Source organism: Rutidosis leptorrhynchoides, chromosome 2 (genome assembly GCF_046630445.1).
Source record: "Rutidosis leptorrhynchoides isolate AG116_Rl617_1_P2 chromosome 2, CSIRO_AGI_Rlap_v1, whole genome shotgun sequence".
Taxonomy (NCBI): Eukaryota; Viridiplantae; Streptophyta; class Magnoliopsida; order Asterales; family Asteraceae; genus Rutidosis; species Rutidosis leptorrhynchoides.
The window spans coordinates 67,974,510-67,992,462 of record NC_092334.1 but is presented as its reverse complement, the minus strand read 5'-3'; the positions used below and the strand labels follow the sequence as shown (position 1 = coordinate 67,992,462).

The window sequence follows — 17,953 nt, the reverse complement described above, 5'->3', positions numbered from 1 at the left end:
TCCCATACATAGAGATAAAAATCATTCATATGGTGAACACCTGGTAACCGACAATAACAAGATGCATATATAAGAATATCCCCATCATTCCGGGACACCCTTCGGATATGATATAAATTTCGAAGTACTAAAGCATCCGGTACTTTGGATGGGGTTTGTTAGGCCCAATAGATCTACCTTTAGGATTCGCGTCAATTAGGGTGTCTGTTCCCTAATTCTTAGATTACCAGACTTAATAAAAAGGGGCATATTCGATTTTGATAATTCAACCATAGAATGTAATTTCACGTACTTGTGTCTATTTTGTAAATCATTTATAAAACCTGCATGTATTCTCATCCCAAAAATATTAGATTTTAAAAGTGGGACTATAACTCACTTTCACAGATTTTTACTTCGTCGGGAAGTAAGACTTGGCCACTGGTTGATTCACGAACCTATAACAATATATACATATATATCAAAGTATGTTCAAAATATATTTACAACACTTTTAATATATTTTGATGTTTTAAGTTTATTAAGTCAGCTGTCCTCGTTAGTAACCTACAACTAGTTGTCCACAGTTAGATGTACAGAAATAAATCGATAAATATTATCTTGAATCAATCCACGACCCAGTGTATACGTATCTCAGTATTGATCACAACTCAAACTATATATATTTTGGAATCAACCTCAACCCTGTATAGCTAACTCCAACATTCACATATAGAGTGTCTATGGTTGTTCCGAAATATATATAGATGTGTCGACATGATAGGTCGAAACATTGTATACGTGTCTATGGTATCTCAAGATTACATAATATATAATACAAGTTGATTAAGTTATGGTTGGAATAGATTTGTTACCAATTTTCACGTAGCTAAAATGAGAAAAATTATCCAATCTTGTTTTACCCATAACTTCTTCATTTTAAATCCGTTTTGAGTGAATCAAATTGCTATGGTTTCATATTGAACTCTATTTTATGAATCTAAACAAAAAAAGTATAGGTTTCTAGTCGGAAAAATAAGTTACAAGTCGTTTTTGTAAAGGTAGTCATTTCAGTCGAAAGAACGACGTCTAGATGACCATTTTAGAAAACATACTTCCACTTTGAGTTTAACCATAATTTTTGGATATAGTTTCATGTTCATAATAAAAATCATTTTCTCAGAATAACAAATTTTAAATCAAAGTTTATCATAGTTTTTAATTAACTAACCCAAAACAGCCCGCGGTGTTACTACGACGGCGTAAATCCGGTTTTACGTTGTTTTTCGTGTTTCCAGGTTTTAAATCATTAAGTTAGCATATCATATAGATATAGAACATGTGTTTAGTTGATTTTAAAAGTCAAGTTAGAAGGATTAACTTTTGTTTGCGAACAAGTTTAGAATTAACTAAACTATGTTCTAGTGATTACAAGTTTAAACCTTCGAATAAGATAGCTTTATATGTATGAATCGAATGATGTTATGAACATCATTACTACCTTAAGTTCCTTGGATGAACCTACTGGAAAAGAGAAAAATGGATCTAGCTTCAATGGATCCTTGGATGGCTCAAAGTTCTTGAAGCAAAATCATGACACGAAAACAAGTTCAAGTAAGATCATCACTTGAAATAAGATTGTTATAGTTATAGAAATTGAACCAAAGTTTGAATATGATTATTACCTTGTATTAGAATGATAACCTACTGTAAGAAACAAAGATTTCTTGAGGTTGGATGATCACCTTACAAGATTGGAAGTGAGCTAGCAAACTTGAAAGTATTCTTGATTTTATGAAACTAGAACTTTTGGAATTTATGAAGAACACTTAGAACTTGAAGATAGAACTTGAGAGAGTTCAATTAGATGAAGAAAATTGAAGAATGAAAGTGTTTGTAGGTGTTTTTGGTCGTTGGTGTATGGATTAGATATAAAGGATATGTAATTTTGTTTTCATGTAAATAAGTCATGAATGATTACTCATATTTTTGTAATCTTATGAGATATTTCATGCTAGTTGCCAAATGATGGTTCCCACATGTGTTAGGTGACTCACATGGGCTGCTAAGAGCTGATCATTGGAGTGTATATACCAATAGTACATACATCTAAAAGCTGTGTATTGTACGAGTACGAATACGGGTGCATACGAGTAGAATTGTTGATGAAACTGAACGAGAATGTAATTGTAAGCATTTTTGTTAAGTAGAAGTATTTTGATAAGTGTATTGAAGTCTTTCAAAAGTGTATAAATACATATTAAAACACTACATGTATATACATTTTAACTGAGTCGTTAAGTCATCGTTAGTCGTTACATGTAAGTGTTGTTTTGAAACCTTTAAGTTAACGATCTTGTTAAATGTTGTTAACCCAATGTTTATAATAACAAAAGAGATTTTAAATTATTATATTATCATGATATTATGATGTACGAATATCTCTTAATATGATATATATACATTAAATGTCGTTACAACGATAAACGTTACATATATGTCTCGTTTCAAAATCATTAAGTTAGTAGTCTTGTTTTTACATATGTAGTTCATTGTTAATATAATTAATGATATGTTTACTTATCATAATATCATGTTAACTATATATATAACCATATATATGTCATCATATAGTTTTTTTACAAGTTTTAACGTTCGTGAATCACCGGTCAACTTGGGTGGTCAATTGTCTATATGAAACCTATTTCAATTAATCAAGTCTTAACAAGTTTGATTGCTTAACATGTTGGAAACATTTAATCATGTAAACATCAATCTCAATTAATATATATAAACATGGAAAAGTTCAGGTCACTACAGAAAATGCGCTGTTTTACCTTGTTTTGTACATGAGATAAACTACAAACACATATATACATATTTTTGAAGTTGGGTTTTCACACCACATTCAAAAATTATTAAAATCTAATAAAGTTAGAAAATTATAAAAGCTATTATAATAATAAAATAAGAAATAAGAAAATTAAGAATTAGTAACATTACAATAAAATAAACAAAAATATAAAATAAGAAAATTACGGATGAGGATGTTTCAGATCGTTGCCCTAGTCCGTCCCTCGACAAAAATTTTAAAATTTGTCATTTTTAAGCGCGGTTTTAAAAGCAAAGTTTTTTTTTTTTAAAAAAAGGTTTTTTAAATGTTTTTGGCATACTTTAATTTAATAAGATTAAAAATAATGATAATAAAAGTTCTCGTCCCTCCCTCGGGTAAAGTAATTTTGGTTCAAAGACCTAGTCTTCAATCACGACGAATTTTAAAAATCATATTTTTAACTTAGCGAAATAAAGTAATTTTTTGTTTTTAAATTCACACCAAACTTAAATTTAAAATGCATAAAATTAAAAATTCATATTAAAAATTCACAACAAACTTAAATTTATATTTTTGTTTTTATACATACAAACTTATATTAAAAAATATTAATTTTTCAAATATTTACAATTTTAAATATATTGATTTAAAAAGTTTACAATATTATTTTAATTTTTAAATATTAATTTTAAAAACATGGTAAAAATAAAATTAAAAATCTTTTTGGTCTTTTATCCCACTTTAATCAATCAAATATTATCAAAAATATACGCCCCTCTTTTCGGTAAAGTAATTTCGGTTTTATAACCTAGTTTAACTCATGACGAGTTTTTGAAATATTTTGGGTTGATTGATTAAAGATATTTATACCTTAAGAATAAACGGTAAATTTCGCAGTGATGTAATAAATTTTTGTATGATATCAATAATTTCGGTCGCAAGACCTAATTTTATCGAATACCAATTTAATACTTTATAGCGAACAAATTAGCGTTTATTATCAAAAGGTTAAAAATAAAAATAAAAATAAAAACTGTACAAACTTACCTGTGAGATAGTATTCTCAGTGATATGCTCTAGCCCACTCATAAGATAGTCGGACTAATTGATTTTCCATGGCTACATAGGCGTAACCTCGAGCATTTAACGTTTTTTCTTCTAAACATATGAATGGTCCCTCTCTGCATAAAGTAACAAACTCGGTATTGGAATATGTCTGATTATTTGAACATTTACCTTCGTGTGACCATTTTTTGCATTTGTGACATCTTTCAAGGTGTCGTGCTCTTCTTTTCGCTGCGGATTTTGATTTTCCTTTACCAAATTATAACTATTATTTTCGCATCTGGATTCTTTTCATACTCAGTCCAATTTTTCCCTGATTACTGATACCAGTTCACTTGGAAGTGTGTCATTATTACGTTTAGTAATCAAAGCGTGTAGCATTAGACCATGGTTTAGTTCACAGGAAGTCTTCATTTCGTAAAACCTAAAAAAATAAAAAAAATTCAGAATGGGGGGAGAAGACTAGTTCTTTAGGGTCTGCTAGGGAAAGACCATTCGGGTTCCATACTCGAGAACTACACGAAAACAGAAAATCTAACTCTAACAGAAATACATATTATCCTTAAAAGACTTGATTCTCCCCACACTTAGTTAACTGTGGTGTCGAAATTGTGATTAACTTCGTTATCAACTTCCATTGGAATATCTATGTAATGTTTAACTCTGTGACCATTAACCTTAAATTCAATCCCATTTGAATTTATTAATTCTATTGTTCCATATAGGAAAACTCTTTTGACTATGAATGGTCCAGACCATCTTGATTTCAATTTTCCAGGAAATAGCTTGAATCGTGAATTGAAAAGAAGAACTCTGTCTCCTTCTTTAAATTCTTTTGAACTTCTGATTCTTTTATCATGCCATTTCTTCGTTCTTTCTTTATAGATTAACGAATTTTCGTATGCTTCTTGTCTTAATTCTTCTAATTCGTTTAATTGACTTAACGGTAGATGTCCAGCTTCATGTAAATCAAGATTACATGTCTTCAAAGCCCAAAATGCTTTGTGTTCAATTTCTACTGGAAGATGACATGCTTTTCCGTAAATGAGTTTAAAAGGTGTGGTTCCAATTGGAGTTTTGTAGGCTGTTCTAAAAGCCCAGAGTACATCCTCCAATTTAATGGACCATTCCTTCGGATTTGATCCTACGGTTTTCTCTAGAATACGTTTTAAAGCTGTTGGTATTTTCAACTTGTCCACTTGTTTGTGGATGATATGCAGTGGAGATTTTATGAGTTACTCCATATCTTTTAAGAACTTTCTCAAGTTGATTATTACAAAAATGAGTTCTCCGATCACTTATTAAAGCTTTCGGTGTTCCAAACCTTGCAAAAAGACGTTTTAAAAAGTTTACTACAACTCGTGCATCGTTAGTTGGGAGAGCTTGTGCTTCCGCCCATTTAGATACATAATCAATGGCTACGAGAATATATAGATTATTATGAGATTTTGGAAATGGACCCATAAAGTCAATACCCCAAATGTCAAATACTTCACATACTTGAATGACATTTTGTGGCATTTCATCACGTTGACTTATTTTTTCGGCCATTTGACAAGCATCACAGGATTTGCAAAGAAGGTGTGCGTCTTTGTAAATTGTAGGCCAATAGAATCCAGCATCATAAACTTTTCTTGCTGTGAGTTGAGGCCCATAATGCCCTCCTGTTGGTCCTGTGTGACAATGGTTCAAAATTTTACAAGCTTCATCTCCGAATACACATCGGCGTATTATTCCATCGGGACAACTTTTAAACAAATGTGGATCTTCCCAGAAATAGTGTTTTATATCACTAAAGAATTTCTTTCGTTTTTGGTACGATAATCCTTTTTCAAGGAATCCACATACTAAGTAGTTTGCATTATAATCTATCTTCAATAGATATTCATCAGGAAAGTTGTCTTGTAAGGCCGATTCATTTAGAACTTCTAATTCGGGATTTTCAAGACGAGAAAGATGATCAGTGGCGAGATTTTCTGCTCCTCTTTTATCTCGGATTTCAATATCGAACTCTTGTAACGGATTAATCTTGGTTTAGCATCTTGTTTCGAAAATAGGTATCTAAGAGAAGAATGGTCGGTATAGACCACCGTTTTAGCTAGAACGAGATATGATCGAAATTTGTCAAAAGCAAAGACAATAGCAAGGAGTTCTTTTTCAGTAGTTGTATAATTCGTTTATGCTCCTTGTAACGGCTTACTAGCATAATATATAGGTTGAAATCATTTTTCAATCCTTTGTCCTAAAACGGCTCCCATTGCAAAATCACTTGCATCGCACATTAGTTCAAATGGTAGATTCCAATTTGGAGTTATCATGATCGGCGCATTAGTGAGTTTTTCTTTAAGAATATTAAAAGATTTGATACATTCATCTAAAAAGATGAATGGAGCATCCTTTTCTAGGAGTTTATTCATAGGAGTGGCAATTTTAGAAAAATCTTTTATGAAACGTCGGTAAAAACCGGCATGCCCTAGAAAACTCCTAACTCCTCTAACATTGGTGGGATGTGGAAGTTTAGCAATTACATCTACTTTAGCTCTATCCACTTCAATTCCTTCCTTTAAAATTTTATGTCCAAGAACGATGCCTTCTTTAACCATGAAATGGTATTTCTCCCAATTAAGAAATAGATTTGATTGTTCACATCTAATAAGCATTCGTTCAAGATTAACTAGACATGTTTCAAAAGTATCACCGAAGACTGAAAAGTCATCCATGAAAACTTCTATGCATTCTTCTATCATGTCGTGAAAAATCGCCATCATGCACCTTTGAAAGGTTGCAGGGGCGTTGCAAAGTCCAAATGGCATGCGTTTGTAAGCAAAAGTACCCTAAGGGCACGTGAATGTGGTTTTCTCTTGATCCTCGGGTGCTATTGGAATTTGAAAATATCAGGAGAAACCAACAAGAAAACAATAGTAACTATTTCCGGCTAATCTTTCCAACATTTGATCAATGAAAGGTAAGGGAAAGTGATCTTTTCTGGTGGCGTCATTTAATTTTCTATAATCAATACAAACATGCCATCCTGTTACAGTCCTAGTAGGAATAAGCTCATCTTTCTCATTTGTAATGACAGTCATGCAACCCTTTTTAGGCACGCATTGAACTGGGCTTACCCATGGACTATCAGAGATTGGATAAATTAAACCTGCATCAAGCAGTTTAATAATTTCTTTCTTAACAACTTCTTGCATATTAGGATTTAGTCTTCTTTGACGTTGCACATATGTTTGATGACCTTCTTCCATAAGGATTTTATGTGTGCAAGATGAAGGACTTATTCCTTTAATATCATGAATTTTCCATGCAATGGCTGGTTTATGAGCTTTCAACACAGAAATGAGTTGAGATTTTTCATTTTCAGTAAGAGAAGACGATATTATTACAGGTAATTCAGATTCACCATGTAAATAAGCATATTCTAAATGGTTTGGAAGTGGCTTTAACTCTAATGTCGGTGGTTCTTCTATCGATGATTTGTATCGATATCTGTCTTCTTCTTTTATCATTTGAATTTCTTCTGTTGTTGGTTCATATCCATTAGCCATAAGTGTAGCTAACATTTCAGTTTCATCAATTGGTTCAGTTCCTTCTCCTAAAGAACATTCTCCTGTTCCTTGTAATTCTGGAAATTCTTCTAACAATTCTGCATGTGATTCTATAGTTTGAATATAATAACATGTATCATCTGCAGATTGCGGTTGTTGCATTGCTCTATCAACTGAAAAGGTAACACTTTCGTCCTCTATACTTAAGGTCAGTTTCTTACCGAACACGTCTATCATTGCTTTAGCCGTGTTTAAGAATGGTCTTCCTAATATGAGAGGAACTTGAGAATCTTCTTCCATGTCCAGAACAACAAAATCTACTGGAAATACTAAAGTACCAACTTTAACTAGCATGTTCTCCATTATCCCTCTAGGATATTTTATTGATCGATCGGCTAGTTGTATGCTTATTCGTGTTGGTTTCAATTCTCCAAGGTCTAGTTTAGCGTATAATGAATACGGCATTAAATTTATACTAGCACCTAAGTGTGCCAATACTTCTATTGAACTAAGACTACCCAGAAAACATGGAATTGTGAAACTTCCTGGATCAGATAATTTTTCTAGTATCTTATTCAACAGTACTGCAGAATAATTTGCATTCATAGTAACAGCCGAGAGTTCTTCCATTTTCTTTCTATTCGAGATTTGATCTTTCAGAAATTTAGCATATCTAGGAATTCCTGAAATTACATCAATGAAAGGAAGATTTACATTTATCTGTTTAAACATATCCAAGAATTTGGATTGCTCGGCTTCGAGTCTTTCTTTTCCCATTTTACTCGGGTAAGGAAGTGGTGATTGGTATGGTTTAACATAAGGTTTAGCTTTAACTGTGTTATCTTCATTAACCTTTTCAACTACCGGTTCTTTTTCCTTATCTATTTCAGGTTGTGGTTCTTGTGGAGTAGGAATAGCTTCCTCAGAAATTACAGGTATTTCAGGTGGTTTAAGTGTAATACCACTTCTTGTGGTAATGGCTTTAGCTGTTTCATTTCGGGGATTAGCATTTGTATCACTAGGTAGACTTCCCGATTTTCTTTCACCTATTAACCTTGCTAGGTTACTTACTTCTTGTTCCAAATTTTTAATAGAAGCTTGTTGATTTCTAAATGCTTGAGCATTTTGTTCATTGGTTTGTTTCTGAGATGTGAAAAACTGTGTTTGAGATTCAACTAGCTTCGTCATCATATCTTCTAAATTTGGCTTTTTATCATCAGTTTGTGGTGGTTTGTTTTGAAAATTAGGTCTTTGCTGATTGTAAGTATTATTGGATACTTGTTGATTGCTAGAACCTTGTTGGTTGTTGTATGGAACATTTCGATTATAATTCTAGTTTTGATTGTAAATTGGTCTTGGCGGTTGATAATTATTCTGATAATTATTTCCAGGCCTTTGGTTTATGTATGAAACATTCTCTCTTTGTTCCATTGTTAGTTCAATACTGAGACAATCTTTTGTTAAATGTGGTCCTCCACACTGCTCACAACTAATTCGTATTGAGTGAATATCTTTAGTCATCTTTTCCATTCGTCTCTCGACAGGATCTATCTTTGCGGAAATGGAATCTAAGTCATGGCTAGAATCGGCTCTAGCTGCTTTAGATGATCTAACGATATCTTTTTCTTGGTACCACTCATGTGAGTGTGAAGCAGTGTTATCAATAATTTTATAAGCATCAGTTTCTGTTTTCTTCATAATGGAACGACCAGCTGCTATATCGATGTCTTTCCTTGTTGTGATGTCGCATCCTTGGTAGAATATTTGTACTATTTGACAAGTGTCTAAGACTAGTGAATTAAAGTCTATTAACTTCAATTAACACAAAACTTAGGGTAATCCATACCCATTTCATCTAATTAGGTCAACTAGTACATTTTGACCCATTTTATATCACTTAAACTCACAATCAAGTCAAACTTACCCATTTACACTTCTTTCATAAATCTTAAAGTGCATTAGTGACTAACAACACCAATTGGCACTTACAACCTCAAATCACAAGGCCAAAACCCTAGATTATGGCTATTAGGGTTTCATTACAACAACATAACCCAAACTCACCCATTTTACCCTCAAATGGGTCATACAAATCTCTAGTAACCCAAACCCTAGCCATTGACCAATTAAAACTTAAAACATAAAGTTAGAACTTACCGAGACTATCAACGCGTAGCTAGTAACAAGGAGAACAACTTTAAATCTCGCTCCTAGGTTTGATTCACAAATCTCCAACTCCAAATCTCAAGATCAAACTAAGTGGGTTTTGTGTTTTGGGAGAGAAATAGGAAAGAAAATAGAAAAGGAAAATGAAATAAGTGATAAGTGGTTGGTATTAAAGGCTCCAAACTGATCTACAAGTAAAAAGACCAATTTACCCCTAAAACCCTTTTAAAAGGAGTAGTAATCGGAGTCAGATCTGCAGGATTGCCGCGGCGCGGCGCTAAATGTCGTGGCGCGACGTTACAAAGGAAAAACCACCACTCTTAACTCATGTTCTGATTCAGATTTGCTTTGCTTGTCGCGTCGCGGACCCATTTCTCGCGGCGCGGCAGTGGCCTCATCCTGATCCCTTCGACAAGTTTGCATAAAATGATGGCTCAAACAACTAACACACCTCGTTCACTCTTCTTATGCTCGTCTAAGCTTCGACCTTTAGCCTCATACGACTCAACACCAATGCGACACACATACATATGTATAAACACATATATACTCATAAACTAACACTAGGCTCATTTAATCACATAAACGAACAAGTTACAAACGTGCTAATAATTAAGTTTGTACCTTTAGACGTGCACGAGAAAATGGGGTGTTACAGTTGTCATCCAGACCAGCTGTAGGTTGACGAAAAATCTAGAAAAGTCATCTCTAAAATTAGCAGGAAATCCACGGACCTCAGCATCAAACAGGGTCGCCAAGTGGTCAGACTTATCCTAACCATGAGAGGATCTGTATCTTAAAATGGGGAGGGCGCCGTGAAAATTAGCTTGATAAGACTAATGAATCAGACTCCCAGAAAGGATAATCTCCTTAAAGATTAAAAATCAGCTTTTAAGCCTGATATTACTCAATCCTTGAGATTGACTTTAAAGATTGAGAATTACAAACTCATGGAATTCAATGATATCTAAACTCGAGCTTGAACGAGAAAATATTTTGATCAAATTAAAACCGATTTATTTTCTGAAAACCCATTTTCAATGCGTTCATTACCATTGAACGTAAAATCCTAAGATTTTATCGAAATTCATTAGGTCACCTGAACCAAATTGGGTGTAATCGTAAGAACGGTGGTTGCATAGCATGGTCTAAGAAAGGACCTTGTGCCAGACCGAAAAATTATAGGGTGATCTTTACTATTGCTCCTACAAAGGATAGTAATTGCATCCGACACGTTGTAGACCATGAACATCTGCATGTCATTAGACATTGCCCTAACAGTTGCTTGTTCATCGCTTTCCTTTACAACCGGACGGTAGTTTACCGAAAGGTAATATATGTAGCAAGTATACTGGACATGTTGCTTTCCTAATACAAGGTTAGCAAGTGGGTGACACAAAACCGCAAGTTTTAAGCTAAAATTTTAAAAATCTAAAACCCACGCAACCCACAAAAATATTTTAAAACACCGGTGAAAGGTTATTCTGAAAAACTTATCTAGGGTAAAAGCTAGAATGAATTTTCAAAAGATCAAATGTTTTCATAAAGATCCAATTTCCTTAAGGATCTAAATTTTATAAGTCATGTGGGACTGTAAACCACATCGTTACTATCATTGTTTATACCGCCGTATCAAAATCAGTGATGTATAAAGTGTGAGATTAAAAAAGTGATTCGAGTGAAGTGTGATTTAATTTCAAGTTCTGTATTATTTGAGGACAAGCAACGTTCAAGTCTGGGGATATTTGATAGTGCTCCAAATGAACATATATTTAGGCACAATATCCTTCCAATATGTAAAGCTTTTAGTTGCAATTGTTCTATTTTTATGTAATATTCGTTTAAATAAATAAGTGCGAAGACAAAAGAAGAAAACGACGATTTAAAGACGCAAATGACCAAAAAGCTCAATTGTACAAGATACGATCCAAGTGGTTCAATTTATTGATGAGAAATGTCTAAAAATTACAAGAGTACAAGCCGCGGAACACAAAGTACAAGATATCTACGCGTACGAAAGGACGTTCGAAAATCCGGAACTGAGACATAAACCGGGCGTAAACGTACGAGACAACGGAGCTAAAATTACAAGTCTACTATCCACATGAATATAATATAATATATATTATATTATATAAAATTATATAAAATTATATATATTATATTATATTATTAAAAAAAATGTCGGCAAACTAGAAAACAAACTGATGGGAGCATGCCAGCCTGGCCATGCGATCGCATGGGAATAACACTGAAAAGCCATGCGATCGCATGGGCCTAAGGAGCAGTTCACATTTATAAAAGCCAGCGAATTCTGCTCAAATGATATACCTTCACACTCTTCTTTCTTTCTTTCTATAAACTATATTTATATTTATTATTTATAATATTAAGTTTAAGTTAAGATTAATAATAATTGGGTTATTGTAAGAAATGTTTTATGGGTTTTAAAGTCGAAACTCTGTCCGTGTAATGCTACGCAATAAATAATCACTGTAAGCTATGTTCTTTCTTTTTAAATTAATGTCTCGTAACTAAGTTATTATTATGCTTATTTAAGTTGAAGTAATCGTGATGTTGGACTAAATATTAAGACGGGGTTATTGGATTTTGTACCATAATTAGGGTTTGGACAAAAGACTGACACTTGTGAACATTGGACTATTGACTATTAATAGGTAGGGGGTATTGTCTAATTAAATGAAAATTCATTGGAACCTGTCGAACCTATCTTCAAATTAGCTAATCTAATAATTATTAAAATGATTACGAATGTCCTATTTAGTGACGTTTATACGACATCATTTATGATCATTTAATTAATTATTCGGATTGGGTAATTGATTATTCATTCTGATCAAGTGGGTAAATTAATATTCATGGACTAATTATAACAGGTGTGAATTACATATAAGGGTAATTGAGGTAATTTTTAACAAAGTATTTAAACCTTGGATTATACGCAGTCGATAACCTGGTGTAATCATTAAACGAAGTATTAAAACCTTGTTACAATTCGAATCCCTAATTAGTTGGAATATTTAACTTCGGGAATAAGGTTAATTTGACGAGCATTTTATAATTATGACCGATTAACTATTATGGACAAAAACCAGATAGGTTTCAAATAATCCAGGACAAAGGACAATTAACCCAGAGTAATAAATTAAAATCAAAACGTCAAACATCATGATTACGGAAGTTTAAATAAGCATAATACTTTTATTTCATATTTCATCGTACCTTTATTTACTGTCATTTTAATTACTGCAATTTACTTTATCGCAATTTAAATTCTGTCATTTATATTATCGTCATTTATCTTTACGCTTAAAATATAAAATCGTCAAACCGGCCATTAAACGGTAAAAACCCCCTTTTATAATAATATTACTATATATAATTATATATATTTTATATAAATATAGTTGTTAAAAATATAGCGTTAAACTTAGCTAGCTCCATGTGGAACGAACCAAACTTACTAAAAACTACACTACTCTACGATTAGGTACACTGGCTATAAGTGTTGTAGCAAGGTTTAGGTATATCCATCCCATTCTATATAAATAATTAAAAACTTGTATCATATTTCGTCGTATTTCGTAGTAAAAATAATAGCATTTTCGTATACACCGCTGCACACATCAGTCGCATAACTAAGTTATTATTATGCTTATTTGAGCTGAAGTAATCGTGATGTTGGACTAAATATTAAGACGGGGTTATCGAATTTTTTTTACCATAATTAGGGTTTGGACAAAAGACCGACACTTGTGAACATTGGACTATGGACTATTAATGGATGGGGGTAATTGTCTAATAGAGTAACAACTCATTGGAGTCTATTAAATCTATTCTTAAATTAGTTAATCTAATAATTATTAAATGATTGTGAATGTCCTATTTAGTGACGTTTATACGGAATTTTTTACAATCATTTAATTAATCAATTGGGTTGGGTAATTGATTATTCATTCTGGCCAAGTGGATGAATTAATATATCATGGACTAATTAAAACAAGGGTGGATTACATACAAGGGTAATTGGTGTAATTCTTAACAAAGTATTAAAACCTTAGATTACATACAGTCGATAACCTGGTGTAATTAACAAAGTATTAAAACCTTGTTACAGTCTAAATCTCTAATTAGTTGGAATATTTGACTTCGGGTATAAGGTTAATTTAACGAGCATTTTATAATTATGACAGATGGACTATTATGGGCAAAAACCAGATAGGTATCAAATAAATCCAGGATAAAGGACAATTAACCCAGAGTAATAAATTAAAATCAAAACGTCAAACATCATGTTTACGGAAGTTTAAATAAGCATAATTCTGTTATTTTATATGTGACAACCCGGAAATTTCTGACCAAATTTAAACTTGATCTTTATATGTTTCCGACACGATAAGCTAAGTATGTAATGTTGAATCTCAAAATTTTGGAACTACATTCATGTAATCAATTACCCTTTGACCGTGTATCACACCCCCAGTTAGGGCCTGGGCGAAATGTGACTTAATATCAAAATATACCAACATATTATAATAACGAGAACAATACTAAATGAGAAAGTTAAACTTTATGGAGAACGCAGCGGAAAATGAAATGTCGTTACAAAGGAGTAAAGTAAATGTTTAAATGCAATAGTAATAAATGCGATAATCTCTTGATCCTATGTTCATGTAGCATCACATAAGCAGTAGATAAGTAAGCTTGAATCAAACAGCACCTAAGACAAAACATGCTAAAGTGTCAACCAAAAGGTTGAGTGAAGTTCATAGGTTTAACAAAAGTTTGACCGTTGTTTTAGACCACAAGATTTAGTTTGTAAAGTTGAACTCCCGCAGGATCAAAAAGTTATGCCAAAGCATGATATTTAGACTAAACGTTCAAGTTTGCCCCATGACAATTTGTGTTTGTCCTTGTCGGTTTAATTTCATTATCAAGTAATACAAAGACTTAGTCAAATGTATCGGGGATGTTACTCCCGATAGGCCTACCCCCAATAATTAAGCATGCAGCAGCAATTAAAAATATCACTGTAGGGACTTAGTCGGATATAGCCGGGTATAGCATAGTTTAACAGTTTGATACTTGTGTCTAAATTGTAAAAAGTAAAAACAGCATATGTCTCACCCCAAGTAAAGTTGCTAGTAATAAAGAGGGGCTATGAATTCACCTTAAATAGCAGTTGAAGTATTCTACGCAAGAAGGAAAGTAAAGCAAGTAAGTGATCTGGATATTAACCTAGAGGTATAATGTTTGATTAGTTAATGTCTAACTGACATAAAGTATGTTTATTAATATAGCAACTATATTGACAGTGACGGTTTTCGAGAAAAGTTCATATTTCTCAAAAGTTTCTATTTTTGGAAACTTACTATTTATGGAAAGCTTCCACTTATAGTAAGCTTCTAGTTTAAAAATATTCGGGTTATAATTCCTAACAAAGATGTTGTACAATCTCGCCCAAACTTCGTTGCTAACATGCAAGTCACTCGAATGATCTATTGTTACCGAGTGGCCCAGGATCTCTTGACCAGAATCTAAGTCTTGGCATTCAAGATCCACAAGCGTCCCATAATGGTAACAAGGATCACCCTAGGCCACGAGTAGCGGTGATGTTTGTAGTCTTTGTACGCTATTTTAATTATAACCTTCACGTTAGGTGCGTATATACATATATATTCATTAATTCGATTTTAATTATAATTCCTATATATTAATTCTTAAAAATACTTTTATAATTTTTAGTAACATATATTACTAATTATAACATGTTATTTATTTTATTTTTAATTGCATATAATTTATAACATTATTTACATGTTTTGGTAAAAGATAAAATAATAAACTGAAGTAAAAAGTAAAAAGTAAAAAGTAAAAAGTAAAAAGTAAAAAGTAAGAAAAGAATACTTACTAGTAGTAATTCTTCAAAGAGAGAATGAGAGAAATTTTGATGTGAGTTTTAATGAGAAATGAGAGGTATTTATACTTGAAAAAATTAGGTAAAAAGAATAAAATAATTAAAAGAAAAAGAAATATTTTAATTTTTAATGGGATTTTAAAATTCAAAAGTATTAAATGTTAGGTCATGGGATAATGCACAAAATAAAATTATAAAAGTAGTTTTTCCATTATAATTTTTAATTAAAAAGTATTTTATTTATTTTATTTATTTTTTATTTTTTTAAATTCATTTATTTTAAGGATTTTTTTTATATAAATAAACAAATTAATTTAGTGCTTTTCCAAGAATATTTGTCAATATTTTTTTATTTAATTAATAAATACAAATTTTGCATAAAAATAATAAATAATTCGGTATTTTGTATTTTTAATAATAATTATGATTTTAATTATTAAACTATAGTTTTAGTAAGTTTGTAAATATTATTACATTTATAAATAATTGGATTTATTATATAATTAAATATATAATACATTAACTAAATAATAAAAGTGATACAAAGTTTATATACTTAGTTAAATTATGTCAAATTATATAAATTAATAATATATTATTTATTTAAGCGTACATTGTTGACTAAAAATTACTATTCGGTCAATATTTAATTGTATATAACCACCCTTAATACATATAGTCAGGCAGATTACCCTAGGGTTAATTCAGTAAATTTAGAAGTCGAAAAGTGAGGGTTGTTACAGTACCTCCCCGTTAATAAAAACTTCGTCCCGAAGTTTTAGGTAGACTTCTCGGATGCATCAGCGGTTGAGAAGAGATGGGGATATTTCTGTTTCAGTTGGTCTTCACGTTCCCAGGTATACTCGGTGCCACGTCGTGAATTCCAACGGATCTTAACAATAGGTATGGTGCTTTGTTTTAAGCGTTTAGCAGATCGGTCCATGACTTCTACGGGTTCCTCTATGAAGTGCATTTTATCATCAATGCGAATGTCATTCAAAGGAATAATGAGAGTGTCATCAGCAATACACCGTTTAAGATTTGAGACCTGAAACACATCATGTACTTGACTGAGTTCGGTTGGTAGTTCTAATCGATATGCCACGGGACCAATTCTTTCAGTGATTGTGAAAGGTCCAACATATCGTGGACTGAGTTTACTTCATTTACCGAAACGGACAACACCTTTCCAAGGGGATACTTTCAACATGACTTTATCTCCAACTTGGTATTCGATGTCCTTTCGTTTCTTATCGGCATAACTCTTCTGTCGGCTACGGGCAGTTTCTAAACGTTGCTTGATTTGAACGATCTTTTCGGTAGTTTCGTGAATAATTTCAGGACCAGTTAAATGTCTGTCCTCAAGTTCATCCCAACACAGAGGGGATCTACACTTCCGTCCATATAGAGCTTTAAAAGGTGCAGCTTTAATGCTAGAGTGATAACTGTTGTTATAAGAAAATTCAACCAAAGGCAGATGTCTATCACAGCCTTTGCCGAAGTCGATAACACAAGCGCGAAGCATATCTTCCAATGTTTGAATGGTTCGTTCACTTTGACCATCGGTTTGTGGATGATAAGCAGTACTCATGTCAAGTTGAGTTCCAAGAGCAGTTTGTAAGGATTTCCAGAATCTGGAAGTGAATCTACTGTCGCGATCGGATATGATTGATATAGGAACACCATGACGAGAGACAATTTCTTTGATATACAGTTGTGACAATCTCTCCATCTTGTCGGTCTCCTTGATCGGTAAGAAATGAGCAGATTTAGTAAGACGATCTACTATGACCCATATAGTATCATTTCCACTAGAAGTCTTGGGTAATTTAGTAATAAAGTCCATAGCGATACATTCTCACTTCCACTGCGGAATATCGGGTTGTGTCAACAGACCAGAAGGCTTTTAATGTTCAGCCTTGACTTTCAAACAAGTGAGACACTTACTAACATAAGTAGCAATGTCGGTTTTCATGTTAGGGCACCAGTAGAATTCCTTCACATCGTGGTACATCGTGGTATATCGATGTCTTTCCTTGTTGTGATGTCGCATCCTTTGTAGAATATTTGTACTATTTGACAAGTGTCTAAACCATGTTGCGGACATCCTCTCAATAATTTTCCAAATCTTGTCCATGCTTCATATAGAGTTTCATTTGGCTTCTGTGTGAACGTAACAATTTCTCCTTGAAGTCTCACGGCTTTAGATGCCGGAAAGAATTGTTTAAGAAATTTTTCAACTAAAACGTCCCATGTATCTGATGGTATTTCGTATGCCCGAGAGACATATTAAATTAATGTGGCTAATGTGTTATGATCCAAGTCGGGTCATACCTAATAACAAGCTTACTGACACTTTATATGTATTTAATTTTAATGATTGGGTCGTTAAATATATATACGCGACACTTGAATTTT

The 17,953-nt window shown here is 32.5% G+C and overlaps 1 non-coding gene across 1 annotated transcript; it reads left to right on the top strand.

The window, feature by feature from the left end:
- The first annotated feature begins 17,624 nt into the window (after window positions 1–17,624).
- On the top strand, window positions 17,625–17,731 carry LOC139894954 (small nucleolar RNA R71). The gene has a single exon (XR_011775427.1). It is a non-coding gene; the product is annotated as a small nucleolar RNA R71 (small nucleolar RNA).
- Window positions 17,732–17,953: the final 222 nt, after the last annotated feature.